Source organism: Oryx dammah, unplaced genomic scaffold (genome assembly GCF_014754425.2).
Source record: "Oryx dammah isolate SB20612 unplaced genomic scaffold, SCBI_Odam_1.1 HiC_scaffold_17, whole genome shotgun sequence".
NCBI lineage: Eukaryota > Metazoa > Chordata > Mammalia > Artiodactyla > Bovidae > Oryx > Oryx dammah.
Window position 1 is genome coordinate 25357448 of NW_024070201.1, and position 19022 is coordinate 25376469.

The window sequence follows — 19022 nt, forward strand, 5'->3', positions numbered from 1 at the left end:
TGAAACTTTCTCTACGGAGTAGAGATAGGTGCGCATGCAATCATATTGCTCTTAATCTCCATGAGGTTGTCAGGGGCAGGAAGCAGAGAGAAAACAGATGTATTTAGCAACACTTAGAGGAGTTCTAGGAGCAATGAGATCTGGAGGATCCTGAGGTTTGACTAAATAATCTGATTCCTTCCGGAGATGCTTCTCCAACATTCACATGCAGATAAATTACCTGGAGATGTACTAACATGCAGATTCTGATTGACAAGGTCTTTGGGAAGAAGCTTTGATGTGATGACAATATCAGCGGTCCCACCAGCCTGTGGACAAGGCGTTCAATAATAAGGGGCTACTCGACTCAGTTCTCAACTTGCTGCCATTGCTGGTTCCTCTTACCTCCCCGAAATTCACGATTTGTAAAATGAGAGTCTAGATCTGCCTGATCTCTCAGGCCTATGAATATGAAATGTTTGATATAATGTGTTATAGTTTGGTCAGCTCACATGTCACTTCTCTAAAATCTTTCTGAATTCTCCAGTGGAAGTCCTCACTCTGAGCTCCCTTCATGCTTCAGTTCAATTCAGTTTAGAATAGTTCAATTCAATATAACTCAGAAGCCTTCACTGAACATGTCAGGTTTTAAGTTTCTTTCTTTGAGCCTGAAGAGAGGATGATGCCATTTATAGAAGTGGAAGATTTGGTTATACAAATGGAAGAGGAGACTTGGGGAGAAGATAACCAAGTTTCTTTTTTTCCCCACACATATTTATGTTATTTCAGTCCATAAATTTTCTTGATAACCAATTTATACTTGCCTAATATATGTCATATTCCTGTAATATGTAGAGGTGAAGAGGCAGCTTGGCATGACACCCTTTAGAGCCAGACTACACGTGTTTGGAACTCAGCCTCAGTGTTCCTTAGCTGTGTGATCTTGGACAAGTTACCTAACTTTTCTGTCCCTTAATTTCCTTGTCTTTAAGATGAGGATAATAATAGCACCCGCCTCATAGGGTTGTTATGTTGTTAGAGTTAACATTTGTAAAGCACTTAGAATATTACTGATATTGGTATTTTAAAGAATGTTTGTTCAAAGAATATATGTCCTGGAGGTGTCACCCAAGAAAAGTGAGGGTAGGAGATGTGGATTTGGGAACTGTCAGTATATACATGTCGTCAGGACTTAGGAGCAAAAGATATTTTCCAGGAAGAATGTCAGCTGCAGAGTGAATGGTAAAGAGAGAAAATGGATTCTTTAGGGAGTACCGATATTTAGGGGGTCAGCAGAGGGAGAGGATTCAATAAAGGAGACTTAGGAGTGGTCTCAGAAGTAAAGATAACCCAGGAGAAAGTGAAATCAGAAACTAAGTAGGTAGAGAATTTTAAGAAATGGGCTGCGGTCAACAGTGACAAATGCCATGGCAACATCCAATCAGATAAGGAACAAAGCAGAGCCAGTTGTTCATACGGCTAACAAAGCGTGTTTCAGGCTACGTATAATTCCTCTTTCTGCCTGTCTTCACCCACTAAGCTCTGAGTCCTCAACGTAAAAGTTCGAGTTTATTATTCAGCCTCGTACACCCAGGGGCTTGCACATGCCTGCGGCACAGCAGGGCTTGCTCTGTGTTGCTGAAATCTTATTTTCGTAGCTAGACTTTCTAATGACTCTGGTTCCTTAGTAGCCCACGTCACCCTGCTTGTCTACTGAATAATGGGACAATAAACAAAGTGGAGAGAATTTCAATTCTTTCTTCTTGAGGTCTGCAAGAACAGTCTTGCTCAGTACTGGGTATCCTTTTCATTGAGCTTGGACCATTGCAGAAATTGAGATGATGTCTTAGGAGGTCTGGGGTGGGGAAGAACTGGCAGGGGAAATCTCAGACAAGACCATCTTAATGGCATTCCTAGCATCTCCATGCAGTAATGGCAGCTCTCCCTACTCGCCCCGTGTGCACCAGGGTGTTCTCACAGCTTGTGTGCAAATCTGGACCTGAAAGTCTGTGTGCTTCCAGTGGCTTTCTGGTGACTGCCATCTTTGCCCCATAGGAAACCAACTGACCACATATGGGTGGTGCTGACTTTTAAGGCCCCATCCAAACTCAAGATTCTGGCCTGGGGGGGCTCCTGAAGGTGATTTTGGAGCAGAGCCCAAGAGCTTCTCTAGGTGGAGTCTGACGATGGCTAAGGGGAACTTCTGGGTGTGCAGCTCTGCGCTGGGTGTTTCGGCTTCTGCAGGATTGTAGGATTAATTGAGACAGGCAGGGAGGGAGGCTGGAGAGCTGAAAGAGGGCGGGTGGGGGTTGGGGGGGAGTGTGTGGGTTGTAGGACTGCAGAGCCCCCTGCTGAGAAATTGTAAGGAATGGGGTGTGGGCTGGGATGTGTGGGGAGCTCTGACTCACGCAAGTGTTGACAAATAGGCTAGATTCCTTTAACGCCGCTGGACTTTGCTCTTTCAGGATGTACAGCCAGCGTCAGCACACTGCTAATGGGGCTTTGAGAGTCTCCTTTTGATGAGCGCGTCCCAGAAAGCAGGTATTAGCCATTTCTGCTGGGGAGGCAATGAAGGCATTTGCAGCTGAAATCGGCTTTCCTGGATGCCCTAATAAAGCAGAGACTTTCAAAGCCCCATTAGCGGTGTGCTGACTGCAGCTTTACATCTGTACTAGCCCGGTTCAAGAGCGGAGCATTGGACACTCACATCCCAAACCCCAAGGAATGAACTACCTTCAGACAGAAGTCAGCTTCTTTTCTATCAGTAGTCTACGAGCTCCTTCGGAGAGAGACTTTGTCTCCCTATCTTGGGGGATACTAGTTTGGTACCTAGCCCAAAATAGACTCTTAATAAACGCTGACAGAATTAGCAAACATCTTTGGAAGGTGGGGAATCTTCTGTTCAAAGGAGTTGGAGCATCACATTATGAACAGTTCCTAGCATGGTGTTGGCCCTGGGTAAGCACTCAGTATGTGCTTATGAGGTGAATGAATGCAGGGAGGGCTAAAGGGGAAGGGGAGGGCGGAGATGGGGAGTGATAAGGAAAAGTAGCTTTTCCCTCGGCCTTGCATCTGCCAGTGCATGGCTGCGTGCTCAGTCGCTTCAGTCACATCTGACTCTTTGAGATTCCATGGATTGCAGCTCTCCAGGCTCCTCCGTCCATGGGATTCTCCAGGCAAGAATACTAGAGTGGGTTGCCATGGCCTCCTCCAGGGGATCTTCCCAACCCAGGGATCCAACCTATGTGTGTTAACGTCTCCTGCATTGGCAGGGAGATTCTTTACCGCTAGTGCCACCTGGGAAGCCCCGCACCTGTAAGTAGGAAGACTTTATTTCTCCCTTAACCAGAAATAGCTATGGTTCTCTGCTAAGGAACAGATGCCATGGTCTCCCTGTCTCCCTGGAGTGAAGGCAGTGGACCTTTCTCTTTTTAAGTTCTAAAGGTGGGGAGTGGCATTTGGACAGGGGGGACCTTGTTGTTGGGCTCTTTACAAACTGTGTATGCCAAGGAATTAACAGAGATGGGGTGATATTCCTTCTGGGTGAGATAACTAAGCCTCTCAGAAGCAATTATGCCTTGTCCAGATTAACACAGATGTAAATGATGGCGCCAGAATTGAAATCCAAGTTGGTCTGCCTTCCAAGCTCCCATCTCTCTAAACACCTCCCACTTTCCTTCTGACCACGGATCCCTCCGAGGTCACTCTGAATGTCAACTGTTTCTAAACAGCTGACCTTCTCCGCCTGCCTGCCTAATGGGCACATGCCCTTAGTTAGGTAGTGTCTAGAGGGGGATCATCTCAGGTATCCATCAATTTCTCCCCCTTCCATGATCCAAAGCAAATTCTGGGGGAGGGGGTGACTGATGGACCAGTGCAGCAGGCCTTCTAGTCATCCGTTTCCGGGGACCAGAGAGTATTTCTCCAGGTGGATGCCCTCCTCACCTCTCATCTCTTCTTTCTGAATGCATGCAGTTCCAGACAAGACTTTCCAAGAAGTTCTGGAGAGGAAAATAAATAATAAACAAACAAATGGACTGAGATAGATAAATACATAAACACCTACCAGCTTGCCCTTGCATGCTCATTCTTTGTTTGATTCAGAACGTGCCGGGTCCCCAAAGGGTCTTGTTGTCTGCCGCTGGTGTGTGACTGTGGCTCTGGGCCCCATCATTCTGCCACTTGAATATTTCCAGTCAGGATTTAGTCACTGCACATCTTTGAGAGTCCTCTAATCAGAGAAATTAACTCTCATCAAACACAGGAATTAATCTTTGTTAGTGTTGTTGTCAGTCTAACTTTGCCTTCCTTGGTGCCAGAAGAGAGGGATGTCCCAGGAGGGAGCCACTGCCACCACCGCCAAGGGCCTCACTGGGGACATCTGGGGCTTCACCCAGAGACTAGAGACTGGCTCCTCCTCCTGCACACAGCGTATGTAGTTCCCCTGAGGAGTTCTGGCCTGGGGTTGAGCACTGAGCAGTGCTGTGTTGAGTGACTACAATATGCAAGTAGTGTAAGGGGTGGCAGAAGAGAACTGGAGCTTTGGGAAGGATGTTTCCAAAGTGAAATGGCAACCAGCTAGGACTCTTAGATGATGATCCACAATGGAGGGAATTCTTTACCGTTTACCAGTTTGCCAAACTATCGACCCGTCTTTTGAAGCCAGCCTTCAGTGGATGTGTGTGTATATGGTGGGGACAGACCCTCGGTTGCATTTGTGAAAAGTTTGTCGCCGGCTTCAGGTTTCTCAGCATCATACCATCTCCAGGCACAGAGAAGGCACAATGCAAAGAATATCCGGTTGCTACAGCATAAACAAACATAACATTAACACAGCCTCCTGCAATATATATTTCCTATCGTCTCATTTGCTCATGAAAACTGTATTGTGGAGAATCGTCTGTTAGCATCACACTTATTCACAGCTCAACACTTGGTTTTCTCAGTGTCGAGCTATCTGCAGACGCCTCAGTAGTCACCAGTTGTCATCAGTGTTCTAGAGCAGATTTCCATTTTAAATTACAACCTTCTCCTGCTTAAATGCTTCTTTTCTCAGGCTTAGAAAATTTCAGGGTCTTTGTTTCTGAGGGGGTGGTGCTAAGGAAAGCACTGGGAATCAGAAAAGAGGACATTCACCTTGGTTTGTTACCATGTATTTTTGTGACCTGGGTAAAGTCCCTTTTGTTTCTATGGTCCTCAGCTTCTGCATTTGTGAATGTGGTTATTTGATGAGATTTGCAGCTACTGAGAAAGCAGAGCTGGGGAATGGCTTTAACTATTTGTGATAGGGAAAGAAAGGGGTCATAACGTTTTTATAGTTTGGGGCACAGTGACTGGAACTTATGCCACTTCCAAGACCACATATCAGAGCCACAGGAGTATCCCACTTGGATAGGGCTTTCTGTTTCACACTCTCCATTTCTTGGATGATTGCTTTCTCTGCTACTGGAATAAAAAAAAAAAAAGAAAAGAAAAAAATTCTTCAAGACAAGTCACTTTCTCATTGGCCTGTGACATGCTACATGAACCATCTACATTATGGATGCAACCATGGATGCCGCCAACGTTGATTCATACCTTAGTGACCTCATGGATCACTGACAGCCATGCCACCTGGCAGGCTGCCTGGAATTCACCAGGGCCTGTCAGAAGCCCCAGCTGTACCTCCATTTTTGCGACCACAGGCTGGGTGGCCACCCTTGAGTTTCAAGCCTACCTACCATTGTCAGTCTGAGGAACAATCACATCCTCAAATCAAAAGTCAGGAATTCTAAGAGGAGCATTGCTGCTCATGGAACTGAGCGGCAACTTGCAGAAGTACAATGAGATAACAAAGTCTCTTTCAGACATCTTTTCATAATTCAAAGCCCCAGGTAGCCGATAAACAATCCACTGCCCGCCTGCCGGAGTTCTTGCTATCTTGTTGACTGAAGCATTCATTGTGAGGCTTCCCAGGCATCTTATTATGGGGGAAAGGAGGACTCTGACCACTTCTGCATAGGGTAGATTAATCTGCGGACGGCACGACATCTTTACTTCGTGGTCTTTGTCTCATCGAGTGTCATGAGGGAGGGTGAGCAGCTTTCTCTGGTTTTGAACACTTGCTTTTTAATCTTTTTTGCTGCCTTTGATTTCTACTTTCAGCTCCAGGGAGACAAGTTGTCATGGATAGAGCCTCGTGCCCAGTGTAGCATGCTGCGTGCTGGAGGAGCATCCCTCTGAACACTCACCAGTGGGTTCAGTGCCAAGGTTACTGAATCTCCTTTTCTTGGCCTTCATGCTCAAATGATCTCATCAGATCAAACAAGGAGCACAGCTATAGACCCACCCAAAACAACCACCTCTGCCACCAGTGCAATCCTGAAACTCCTCCCACATGTTGAGTTTCAGGCAACGGAAGAAGGATCAAAGGCTGAGTAATAACAGACCGTTGTCATTTTCTGAGAACATGGGTACCATTGGCAGTAGAAAAGTCACTATTTCCCAAACTTACAAACTGACCCCTTATTTGGGGTCTGGGTCTTAATGCTACAGATGTAAAATATAATAGCAATGGGACTAACATCAGTTTGAAATAAGCTTTCCCTTTTTGTTCTTTTTCTGTGATTTTTGAGAATCAGCAAGCAATGCTATAGAGGAAAACAGTGGTTTTGAAATCAGAGTGAAAACTGACTGAGTTTCCACCATTTACAAATGTGTCTCCATTTACAAATCTGTGTCCCCATTTACAAATCTGTAAAGTGGGGATAGTAATGCCTTCTTTTCTCTTGTTTAGAGGTTAAAGTGTATGTAAAGAGTCAAGCACATAGTAAGGTAAGGTAAGGTAAGATAAGGTAAGGTGAAGTCGCTCAGTCGTGTCCAACTCTTTGCGACCCCGTGGACTGTAACCTACTAGGCTTCTCTGTCCATGGGATTCTCCAAGCAAGAATAGTGGAGTGGATTGCCATTTCCTTCTCCAGGGGATCTTCCTGACCAAGGGATTGAACCCGGGTCTCCCACACCGGAGGCAGACACTTTAACCTCTGAGGTGCTCAGTAAATGGAAATGCTACTTATATGGGAGCACAATGAGAATATATGATTCCAAGATGTTCTGTTGCTTTTTTGGTTCAGATTTGCCAAAAGCTACCAGTATAGGTTTAGTAATATATTTGGTCTGTGAGTAACAAAGTGGGAAGATTTCTCTGCCTGGGGGCTCCCTGTGATTTTTCAGGAAGATGCAACCGTAAAGAAATCCTTACTATTTTTCTAGGTCAGAAGGACTATTGCTGGTGTGGGTCCTGCATTGTGAGATTTGTCTGACTTGAAAAAGAATATTGGCCACAATCCCTTATCAAACCCCCATGGGGCCAGATGTGTTTCAGAATTCAGAATTCTTTAGATTTTTGAAAAGTAATATGCTACAGATCTTAGATGTTACATAAAACCTGCAGCAGAGTCAGGAGCAGCAACTTGGAAAAATCATGCCGATTTCTGCAGCAAATATTCATCTGAAACGGAATAAATGAGGTCTACAAAGAAACCCAGGTCAGTTTGGGTCAGGTTTTATTGCCAAATGAGTTACAAGGGATCTTTCAATATTCAGCGCTTTGGGGTTTCAAAATTGCAGATTGGTGGTTTATAATAATACTAGAGATGATGATGAATAACAACAACGGTTGCATGTAACAAGTATTCTTCTGGTACCAGAGATTCTAAGTGCCTTACATATATTTTCTTATTTACTTTCCAACAACAGTCCTGGCAGTTGGTATTATTACTTTCCTTTTAGTGAGAGAGCAAATCAACTCAAAAATATTAAGAAACTTGACCAGAGTCACACAGACAGTCAATGGCAGCCTTAGGATTTGAACTTAGATACAACCTGATTGCAAAGTCAATGCTGGTAGAAATACAGATTAATGCTTTTCTCTGCATGGTGGGAGGTTGCCTTACATTGGAGTGCAGAGAATTCATCTTGTGGATGATGGAATATTTGCAGGACTATTTTAACTCTGTGATTTGAGCCAGGCTGGAAGTGTCTTAAAGATGCTTGTGTGTGTGTGTGTGTGCGTGCATGCACACTCAGTCACTCAGTTGTGTCCAACTCTTTGCAACTCCAGTGTAGCACGCTGCGTGCTGGAGGAGCATCCCTCTGAACACTCACCAGTGGGTTCAGTGCCAAGGTTACTGAATCTCCTTTTCTTGGCCTTCATGCTCAAATGATCTCATCAGATCAAACAAGGAGCACAGCTACAGACCCACTCAAAACAACCACCTCTGCCACCAGTGCAATCCTGAAACTCCTCCCACACATCGAGTTTCAAGCAACGGAAGAAGGATCAAAGGCTGAGTTGTCATTTTCTGCCGGGCTCCTCTGTCCATGTGATTCTCCAGGCAAGAATACTAGAGTGGGGTGCCATTTTCTCCTCCAGGGGATCTTCCTGACCCAGGGATCGAACACTCATCTCCTGAAATAAGAGGTGGATTCTTTACTACTGAGCCACTAGGAAAGACCTATAGAGGCTAGTACCTGAGAGGAATAAAGGCAAAAGAGGTAAGTGGGGCATAGGTGACCTAAACCTGGCTGTTGCAATATTGGAAGCCAACTATGCAAGCCCATCCCAGACAGCTTTTGACCTTGGTCTGATTTCCTACTCTTAAAGAAAAGCTTCCTTCAGCATCAAGTGGCCTTCCTGGTTAACTCAGCTGTTCAGAAAGGCTAAGTGACCCTCGCCCGCTTCAGCCTCAGTCCTGTGTGTGACCTCTATTGTGTGGGTTGAGTACTACAGAGGAAAAAAAATCCTAATGAGCCTTAATGGGGGAGGAAATGGCCATCCTAAAAATAACGCTGGGCCCTGTGGAGTAATGACATCATTAGCCAACCCCAGCCTTGACGGATTCTAAGCACTTTTGACCAGACATTTTATTTTAGCACAAGATGTATCAAGCAGCTCTATTATGCTTGTCAGCCCAAGCAAGGGTGGCGAGGCAAGAATTAAGTGAAAGGCGCCTGGGAAGGGCCATGACACTTCCTTTAATCACATTTTACATAATTGGGAGAGTTGCTATTTCCGAATCTTTGGCCGGTAGGTCTTCATGACCACAACAAAATAGATCTGGGAAGAGAAGAAATTCCATCCTCTGGAGAGGAGTTGATGTTCTGATTTAATTCTAGGTCTTGGGGACGACAAGGGGTCTGGGGAACTGGGTTAACCAGGAGCTGCCGAGACAGTAGTGGGTGTCATGGTGATTTCCTCCTCCCCAGTGTTATCCTTCTCTCTGTTTTTTTAATTTTTAAAAAGATGTATCTATTTGTGACTGTGCTGGGTCTTTGTTGCTGTAGACGGGCTTTCCTTAGTTTAAGCAAGTGGGGGCTACTCTATCTAGATGTGATCCTCGGGTTTCTCATTACAGCGCCTTCTCTTGTTGCGGATGGCTGGCTCTGGGCACGCTGGCCTGATAGTTGCAGCACGCAGGTTCAGTTGCTCCATGGCACGTGGAAGTTCCCAGACAGGGATCAAACCCATGTCCCTGCATTGGCAGGCGGATTCTTAACCACTGGACCACCAGGGAAGCCTTCCGTCTCTAGCTAAGAAGGTGTGAGCATCTTTCTGTGGTCCCAGCCCTAGTAGGGCTCTTAAGACTGTGCATGAAATAACAGCTTGTTATTTCATCTGTTCTCCATGAGATCACAAAGGCCATGAGGGCAAGATTGGGTTCATCCAGACCTTCATTCCAGCACTTAGCAAAATGCTTGGCAAATAGGATGCTCACTAAAAATATGCTCGTTTAGATCAGTGACTATGAATTTGTTTATATTAATAAACCGTGGTGTGTGATTTTGCACATCTGTTTGTTCACCTATAAGGATGGAAGAGGAAGCCAGTCCTTCTCCAAGATGGTAGAGCAATGACATATCCCCTGGGCTGGGAGCAAAGAGCCTGGATCCTGTGGTTTTAGTCAAGTGGTTCTGGCAACTCAGGCTACCTTCATGTAAGTAATGATAAAACCCTTTGTGTCTCCCAGCTTCACAGAGGGACTGGAGGAATAAATGACATTCAACCTAATTATGGTTTTGAGACAAATCAGCCTACTATGGAACCTCAGGTCTAAAGGATCTTCCCTTTTCCATCGGCAAACATGGCCATGGGATTCTTACGGGTTCACAGCCCCGAGGGGGCAGGGAAGGTGAGGAGTGGCCACTCTCCGTGTCTTCGAGCCGCGTCCTGTTTCTTCTCCCCAGAACAAAACGACAGCTTCAGCGCTTCCCTCTCTCCCCGCTTCCTGTGCCCTCCTTTCCCACTCGCAGTCCTCACTCAGCCTTCCCCTCTCTTCGCTCTGGCCCCCCGGGGCCTGTCATAATTAGAAAAGGAGGAAGGAGGGGAGCTGTCCTAGCCCACCAGGGCTTCGGAGGGAGTTAGGGCTGCGTGCTGGGGACACGGGGCTGCCAAGGTGTCCGTGTCTTTCTTCTCTTCCAGCCATGGTGCCTCCCAACACGGCAGACCCTGTCCTCAAGTCAAGGAGGATCCAAGGCCAGGAACCATGGCTTTGCATGCAGATATGTGTATAGAAAAATGTGTGTGTGTTAAGATGTGTTACAACTGCGGGTGTGAATGTATGATGTGTCGTGCCACTGGGGAGCCGTGTAGCAAAGGTTTTTATCTGGAAACTTTAATCTATGTCAACTTTGGGAGTTCAGATTCTCTAGGGAATCCCTATGGACCATCCCCTTTTTCAGCTCTCTCACTGCTCTCCCAGATCTTCCCTTCACCCTTAATAATAAAGGAAGCAGTAGATAGAGTTGATGCTCAGAGCTACTCTAAATCTTTCCTCCCTTCTCCCATGACTATGCATTGGCCTGAGCTGAGTACATCAGGCTCGGTGAGTCACACGCAGGACTGGGATGCAGGCTGTTTCAGCTTCTGCTGGACCAGTGTCTCACTCCTGGGCTGGCATTTTCCTGGGGGTGCTAAAAGGATCATTAATCTGTCTACTTGCTATTTTTCTGCCCCAGCCAAGGGAATGACTCTGGCCTATAAATCAGCTCAGTACAGAGTGAGAAACTCAAGGAGGGATCCAGTAAGAAGGAAAATAACCACTTAGGAAGGATACAGACCTGAGGTATGGGACCTGGAATATCAGAGGAAGGAAGAAGAGTGATCTTTTGAGGAAATAACAAGAAGAGAAAAAAATTGTACCAATCCAGCAGGGCCAGATCTGGGACAAAGGAGATCTAGATTCTGGTCTTCAAGATGTTATTCTAAGCTTCTTGTTTCAGCTAATCTCACTGGGCTACAACTAGGCCATCTGTTCAGGTGGGCTCTCTCCAGGTCTTGCTCAGCCTTGTGCCTTCCTGGGAACTAGAGCATGTGCTAGAGAAACAAAACAAATTCGTACATGCAAATGACCCCAACCCTACATATTTACTCCTGCAAGTTAATTAATCAGAAGTACCCATGGTAAAGACTTCTAAGGTGCCCTGGGAATGCTGGGCGGCAGTGTGGCCAGTGGAATGGGTCTGGAATCAGATGTGTTCCTAGTTTTCTCTGGATTTCTGGACCTGTTGTTGTTCAGTCACCAAGTCATGTCTGACTCTTTGCGACCCCATAGGCTGCAGCATGCCAGGCTTTCCTGTCCCTCACCATCTCCCGGAGTTTGTCCAAGTTCATGTCCGTAGAATCAGTGATGCTATCCAACCACCTCATCCTCTGTTGCCCTCTTTTCCTCCTTCCATCAATCTTTCCTAGCATCAGGGTCTTTTCCAATCCATTAACCCTTGGCAGCAGCAGCAGCAGCAGCAACCCTTGGCTAGCACCTCAGTTTCCTCATCCTTTAAGGTCAGTTTGAACTCCAGACTTCTGTGATGATGGCTGTTGTCTCCACAGTGATATGAAGCACTCACATCTCTCAGTGACTCTCCAACATCTAGGCTGTCACTGACAGGAGCCACAGCTAGAAGGGAGAAGGGGAGGCCTTGATGGGGTCCAACACTCCACATCCCACTCAAGCTCATTGCTCTCCAGGCTGTATGGGCTGGAGCACTCTCTCCTGGGACAAAGTCTGCTCTAGGGGCTGTTATCGTCTGAGAGTCAGCTTGGTGGTTTAAAGAGCTCAGGCTCTAGAAAGAGATGTATTTGGGTTTGAAAGTCACTCATGAATTATGTGGCCCCTGGGGAGATCCTAAGCATGCCTGAGGTCCTGTAACCACATCTGTAAATTGAAAGTGTTAGTCATTCAGTCATGTCTGACTCTTTGTGGCCCTATGGACTGTAGCCTGCCAGGCTCCTCTGTCCATGGGATTCTCCAGGCAAGGATACTGGAGTGGGTTGTCATTTCCTTCACCAGGGGATCTTCCAACCCAGGAATTGAACCCAGGTCTCCTGCATTTCAGGTGAAAAGGATCACAATACCTAGTTTGTTGGTTTCTTGTGTTAGGAGAATGTATAGAGAACACCTAGCAGAGTGGCTGGAACATGGAGGCACTCGATGGACAATTATTATTACTCTCATGGGAGCAGTGGAGTTGAAACTGGGAAAGAGAGAGGAATAATGAGAATGAACATTCCCTTCAGGCAGCTATGTCATAGACCAAGTAGTGTGTTCATACATCTGTGCATGCCCATAGGTCTGACTGTGTGTGTAATTGTGTGTGACAGTGAGTGCATATATATGTGAAAGAATGTGTAAGAACAACACATACATGTGCAGGGAGCTTAACTAGTGCTCGCTGATGACCTAGAGGGGTGGGATGAGGAGGGAGGGAGGCTTAAGTGGGAGGGGACATATGTATACACATAGCTGATTTACTTCCTTGTACAGCAAAAACTAACACAACATTGTAAAGCAATTATACTCCAATAAAGAATATGTGTATGTGTGCATACATACATGAATGTGTGAATATATACTTGTCTGTGTGTGAGCATGTGAGTGTGTCTGTGTGTGTGCTGGGGCGGAGATACTTCCTAGTCCTCCAAATGGACCTCACCTTTTTACTCAGCTCTCCTTCTACCTGGAGGGCGCTTTGCTCCCCACCCTTCTACTAATTTATCAAGATTCAACTCAGTCCGCCTCTTTGTAGCCATCTCTGAACTCTTTGGGAAAAGTTGCTCATTTTTTCTTCTGTTTTCCTCTGCCTTTACCTAGGGAAGCAGCAGCAGGTGGAGGAGTTGATGGTATAGGCTCCAGGCTTCCCTTGTAGCTCAGTTGGTAAAGAATCTGCCTGTAATGCAGGAGACCTGGGTTCAGTTTCTGGGTTGGGAAGATCCCCTGCAGAAGGAAATGGCAACCCACTCCAGTATTCTTGCCTAGAGAATCCCATAGACAGGGGAGCCTGGCGGGCTACAGTCCACGGGGTTGCAAGAGCCAGACACAACCTAGCGACTAAACCACCACCAGGTACGCAAATCATGGGTTTGAGTGTTAGCGCTTCAACTTGTAGCAAAGTGATGGCAGACAGACGAGTTCCCTGACCTAGACCTGTGGAAGCCACAACATCCGTATCTGCAACGTGGAAATAATAATGTCGTCTTCCTCACAAGGCTGGTAGGAAGGCTAAAGAGCTGAGTGCATTTATAGCATTTTCTATGGTAGCTGGTACATCATAAGGGCTCAGTCCATGTCAGGTGTCATCATCACTGTATTATTGCAATTGTCACGTGGTGCTGTACTATCAGGATGTTCCATTTACATGTCCATTTCCCCAAATCTGTGACTTGTCTGAGAGCAGAGGTTTTTCCTGTAACATCTGTGCTGTGCTTAGTTGCTCAGTCATGTCGGACTCTTTGCGACCCCATGGAATGTAGTCTGCCAGGCTCCTCTGTCGATAGGGATTCCCCAGGCAAGAATACTGGAGTGGGTTGCCATGCCCTCCTCCAGGGGATCTCCCCAACCCAGGGATCAAACCCAGGTCTCCTGCATTGCAGGTGGATTCTTTACCAGCTGAACCACAAGGGAAGCCAAGTTATCTACCTGGTAGCTTTACATCCAGGAGTAATGGAACAGAAAATTGAAAGAAAAGGAAAGCATTACTTATTTTTCTTGTCCCTAGTTCTTAATTTTCCCCTCCCAGGCCTCTCCTTTTTGTGCTGCTGTCAGAAGGCAGAGTGGAGCCTGGAGTGCAGCTCACCCCCATAAAAAACGTCCTCAACACATAAAGATCCCCGCTGTGTCCATACTTAGCATTCGGCGTCCACATTTATTACATCACCAAGGCTATTTTTTCCTGATGTTGTCTTCAATGGACTCAATTGAAATAAGAGAAAGCCCCTCCTGGCCCATCCATGGGTCCAAGGCCAAAACTTCTGGCAGGACAACACCCTTCTGTTGCTGCCCATAGAAAGTGCCCTGAGGCACCCTGGGCGACTCATTCCTCAAACATGTGACACGCAACCAAACTGCACACAGGGGGAGAGAAGGCCAGCTCACCACAGAGAGCTGACCCTCACATGCCACAGTGGAGAACGCAGACAAGTCACCCATTGTGGAGCACATGGGCTCTCAGTCTCCCTAACTTGTTATCCTGTCTTAGTTCTCTCCCATCCCTCCATCTTCTAAAGGGGATTGCAGCTGAGCCTCCCTAGCTTCCAAGGCAATCTTCACCGATGCAATGGCATCAGTCCGACAGTCTGCTGAGATTGCTACTGATTTGTGTTCCCTTCAGTGAGTCCTGGGTGCCCGGGAGCCTGCTAGTCCGAGCGTGTCCTTATGTGTCTGCTATGACTCAGTCCATTGTCCAGCTCTAATGCCACCCTTTGGCACTTTCTCTTCTGGACTCCTTGTCTGGAAAGACCAAGCTTTCCCCAACTGGGACTGCTGCCCTGAAACTCATCCATGTTGGGGTCTAAAAGTTCTTGTTTGTGTTTCCTGGGGTGGATTCCATCTCTTTGCATCCCTCTGCCCATTACTAGAGTCTTGTTACATGTGGCTAGATTATCAGTGCTGCATCCCTTCCCTTTGGCCTTGCTGATCTCTGATCTTTGGGAGGTGTCAGCCCAGTTTTGTGTGAGCAGACATATACACACTTTTGGGGTCCATCTCAAATTTCCAGCCAGCAAAGTTTGTCCAGCTGCTCTCAGGGCTCTGATTACGTGAAGCAGTGTGACAACTGTGTGGCTATTGATTTTCTTTCTCCACCCTTCCCCTGTTTAATGGTAGCTGATGGTATCATTCTTGAGCATGAGGTTTGGCTGATGTGTGTGTGTACATGCATGTACATGAGTGTGAAGAGAGCAAATGAGGACTCCAGTTTGAGATGTAGTCAAAGTGAGGTGCTTCTAGAACATTCACATAGAGATTATTCAGTAGGTGATTTGATATACGAGGGCAGGACTCAAAGCAGAAGTCTGGGCTGCGGCCTCAGACCTAGTCGTCATCAAGGCATGGAAGAGTGTTGAAACTGGGTGTCTGTTTTTGAGGACCACACAGAAAGAGAAGAAGCGACATCTGAGGCCTGACTCTTTTTCCCAGCACTTACTGGATGTGGGGTGGGAAAGGAGTTACCATGGGATCTGAGAAGTAACTGGAGAAGTTGAAGTAGAATTGGAAAAGAATGGCTGCCCTAAATCCTTGAGGAAAAAGAATTTCCAGAAAGAGGAATGGTAAGTAACATAAGGGCTGAAGAGTGGCTGCTGGATTTAGTCATATGACGTCATTGGTGACTTTGGAAAGAGTTGTTTCAGTGGTTGAGGGGCAAGAGCCTACCTGAAGTCAGCCGTGGAGTCAGTGTAAGAAGAGAGGGTACTTTGGGAAAAGCTGACTGAGAAAGGAAGGGATGTTGGGGGGTAGTAGCTGAAGAGGAGTTTAAACTACAAAGAGGGCTGGTTTGATTGTTTTGATTTTAATGGAAAGGATTGATATATTTTTGAGCCCTGAAGGAAGTTCAGTTCAGTCACTCAGTCGTGTTCAACTCTTGAGACCCTATGAACTACAGCATGTCAGGCTTCCCTGTTCATCACCAACTCCCGGAGTGTACTCAAACTTATGTGCATCGAGTCTATGATGCCATCCAACCATCTCATCCTCTGTCATCTTCTTCCCCTGCCTTCAATCTTTCCCAGCATCAGGGTCCTTTCCAAGGAGTCAGTTCTTCACATCAGGGGCCTAATTATTGGAGTTCAGCTTCAGCATCAGTCTTTCCAATGAATATTCAGGACTGATTTCCTTTAGGAATGACTGGTTTGATCTCAGCCTCTCATCCATACATGACTACTGGTAAAACCATAGCTTTGGCTATAGGGACCTTTGTTGGTAAAGTAACATCTCTGCTTTTTAATATATTGTCTAGGTTTGTTATAGCTTTTCTTCTGAGGACCAAGGGTCTTTTAATTTCATGGCTGCAGTCATCATCTGCAGTCATTTTGGAGCCCAAGAAAATAGTCTGTCACTGTTTCCATTGTTTCTCCATCTATTTGCCATGAAGTGATGGGACTGGATGCCATAATCTTAGTTTTTTGAATGTTGAGTTTTAAGCCAACTTTTCACTCTCCTCTTTCACTTTCATCAAGAGGCTCTTAGTTACTCTTTGCTCTCTGCCATAAGGGTGGTGTCTTTTGAAGGAAGTAGAGAGTTAAACAGAGAAGACAATGGCAACCCACTCTAGTACTCTTGCCTGAAGAATCCCATAGATGGAGGAGCCTGGTAGGCTGCAGTCCATGGGGTCGCTAGGAGTCAGATATGACTGAGCAACTTCACTTTCATGCATTGGAGAAGGAAATGGCAACCTACTCCAGTGTTCTTGCCTGGAGAATCCCAGGGACGGGGGAGCCTGGTGGGCTGCCGTCTATGGGGTTGCACAGAGTTGGACACGACTGAAGCGACTTAGTAGCAGCAGCAGCAGCAGCAGAGAGTTAAATATAGTGGTTATGAGACAGGCTGGAACCTGGGGCTTAGGGTCCTTTGCTGCAGTGCTTGCACCTGCAAGATAAATGTCTCCTTGAACAACAGAATACAAAGAAACTATTAGAGACTAAAAATAACTGCATGCATGCTCAGTTGAGGCAAATTGTGTACAACAAGATACAAAAAGATAAAAAACCCAACTGCCACCTCTGAAGAGCCCCATGCAAAAGCAGGGTGTTGAGAGCAAAAGCAGGGTGCTGGGCATAAACACGTCATACAACACCACCAGAGAAGTGAGCAAACCACCGAAGCAATGCCTGCAGCCCAACATCTGTACACGGGGGGGGGGGGGGGCGGTGCGGGGAGCAATGTCGCATGCCCCACCTCTTAGTGAACAAGCAAGGGAATCTGTTACTTATTTTCACTCCTTCCTGCTGCAGCAGGAGCGCTAATAAAGCCTTGCCTGAATTTCTTGTCTGGCCTTTTATCAATTTCTATTGATTAAGGAAGGCCAGGAGCCCTGGTCGGTAACAGTTAAAGAGAGCATGACTGATGGAGAGAAATGGTTGGTGCAGCAGCAGGCCTGGGATGCCGAGCACAGGTGGTGAACTACGCCTTCACCAGGAGAGGGCCACCTTCTTGCCTTTGGACTCGACCTAGCAACCATTGGATGAGGCGAGGGACCAGAGGATGTCAGGTGGCTGGTCAGTGGCCTACTGTTTGGCAGAGAGAATCCACAACAGACAGATAAGCGTGGCCTGAACTTGAAATACCTAAGAGAATGAAACTTTCCAAGTAGCACATCAAGGACTCTGACCCACATTCACAGTGACCCATGCTGGGACAGGAGGGGTGGCAGGTCACCTAGCAGTGCTCCACGAGGCACTTGCCTGACGCTAATGGGAGACGTCAGTTTCGCCGGGAGTTGAGGGTCAGCCTGGGTGGCACAGCTCCCCTGAGGGAGGTGCTGGCCAGGAGGCTTCCCCTTGGGGACTGATTGCAAGGCTCCTCCATGGGGCCCTTCTTTGCACGCCACCATTTTTCTTCATTATTTCTGCTATGTCAGCCGTCATGTTGTCAGTTTCCTCTCAGAGCGGCGATAAATGGCGCCTCTCATGTTGTGTCCTTAGGGGACACCTGTTATTTATTTCGATGATGGGCAAGATGCCATAGCTAATTAAGAAAAATTGTGGGCTGCCCACAGCCAAGCCACAGATTCATGTCAGTTCAGTCCCACAGCCCTTCACCCCACGTTGGAGCCATTTTCCCCTAGAGCTGGTGGTGGGCAGGGGACCAGGGGTGGGAGCATCACTCCCTCCCTGTATCCCTGAAAAGAGCCCCACACCCCTCTTCCTGCTGAAGGAGGTGTCATGGGCCCCAGCTGGACTCCTAAGTCTCAGGCCTCTTTTGGGGGAGTCATTCAAGTCCTTCCCTTCTGTTCCCCAAGAGGAGCCCGGAGACCCAGCCATGGAGTGTTTTCTCCTTCATGACTTGGCAGGGCAGGAGAGGCAGCTTCTGTGACCAGGGTCGCTCGGACACGATGACCCAGATAACTGAAGTGACACCTGGCTTGTGCCCCTGTTACCTCACTCAGCCTAGGCTGAGCCACGACAAACAACGGATGCTGCTGGCCATACCCGTCTGTGGCTAGTTTCTTCTGAATTTCCCAGATTTCTGGGTCCTGTTACAGGTAGTGGAAACTTTTGTATATATGGGTGGAGATGTTCTTCCTTACGAGATGCTCTCTGGGATCAGCACAGTAGGGAGGGGACTCAGGGTGAAGGGAGAAGGGGAGGTGCTTATGTGGAGGTCTGTAGGTGCTAGAATGGGGTACAGAGTGGGGTGGATGAATCTTTGTGTGAAGGCTTTAACAAGAAATCATACCCCCAAGGTGTGATTTTTTTTAAAATGTTTATTCATGTATGTGGCTGCATCGGGTCTTAGAGATGCCCTGAGGGATCTTCGTTGCCGCATCTTTCATTGCGGCACATGGACTTTCCAGTTGTGGCAATTGGAGATCACTTGCTCCACGGCATGTGGGATCTTAGTTCAGCCCCACAGTCCTTCACTCCACGTTGGAGCCATTTCCTCCTAGAGCTTGTGGCAGGCAGGGGACCAGAGGTGTGAGTATCACTCCCTTCCTCTGTTCCTGAAAAGAGCCCCACCAGGGATCGAACCCCTGTCCCTTGCATTGCAAGGCAGATTCTTAACCCCTGGACCACC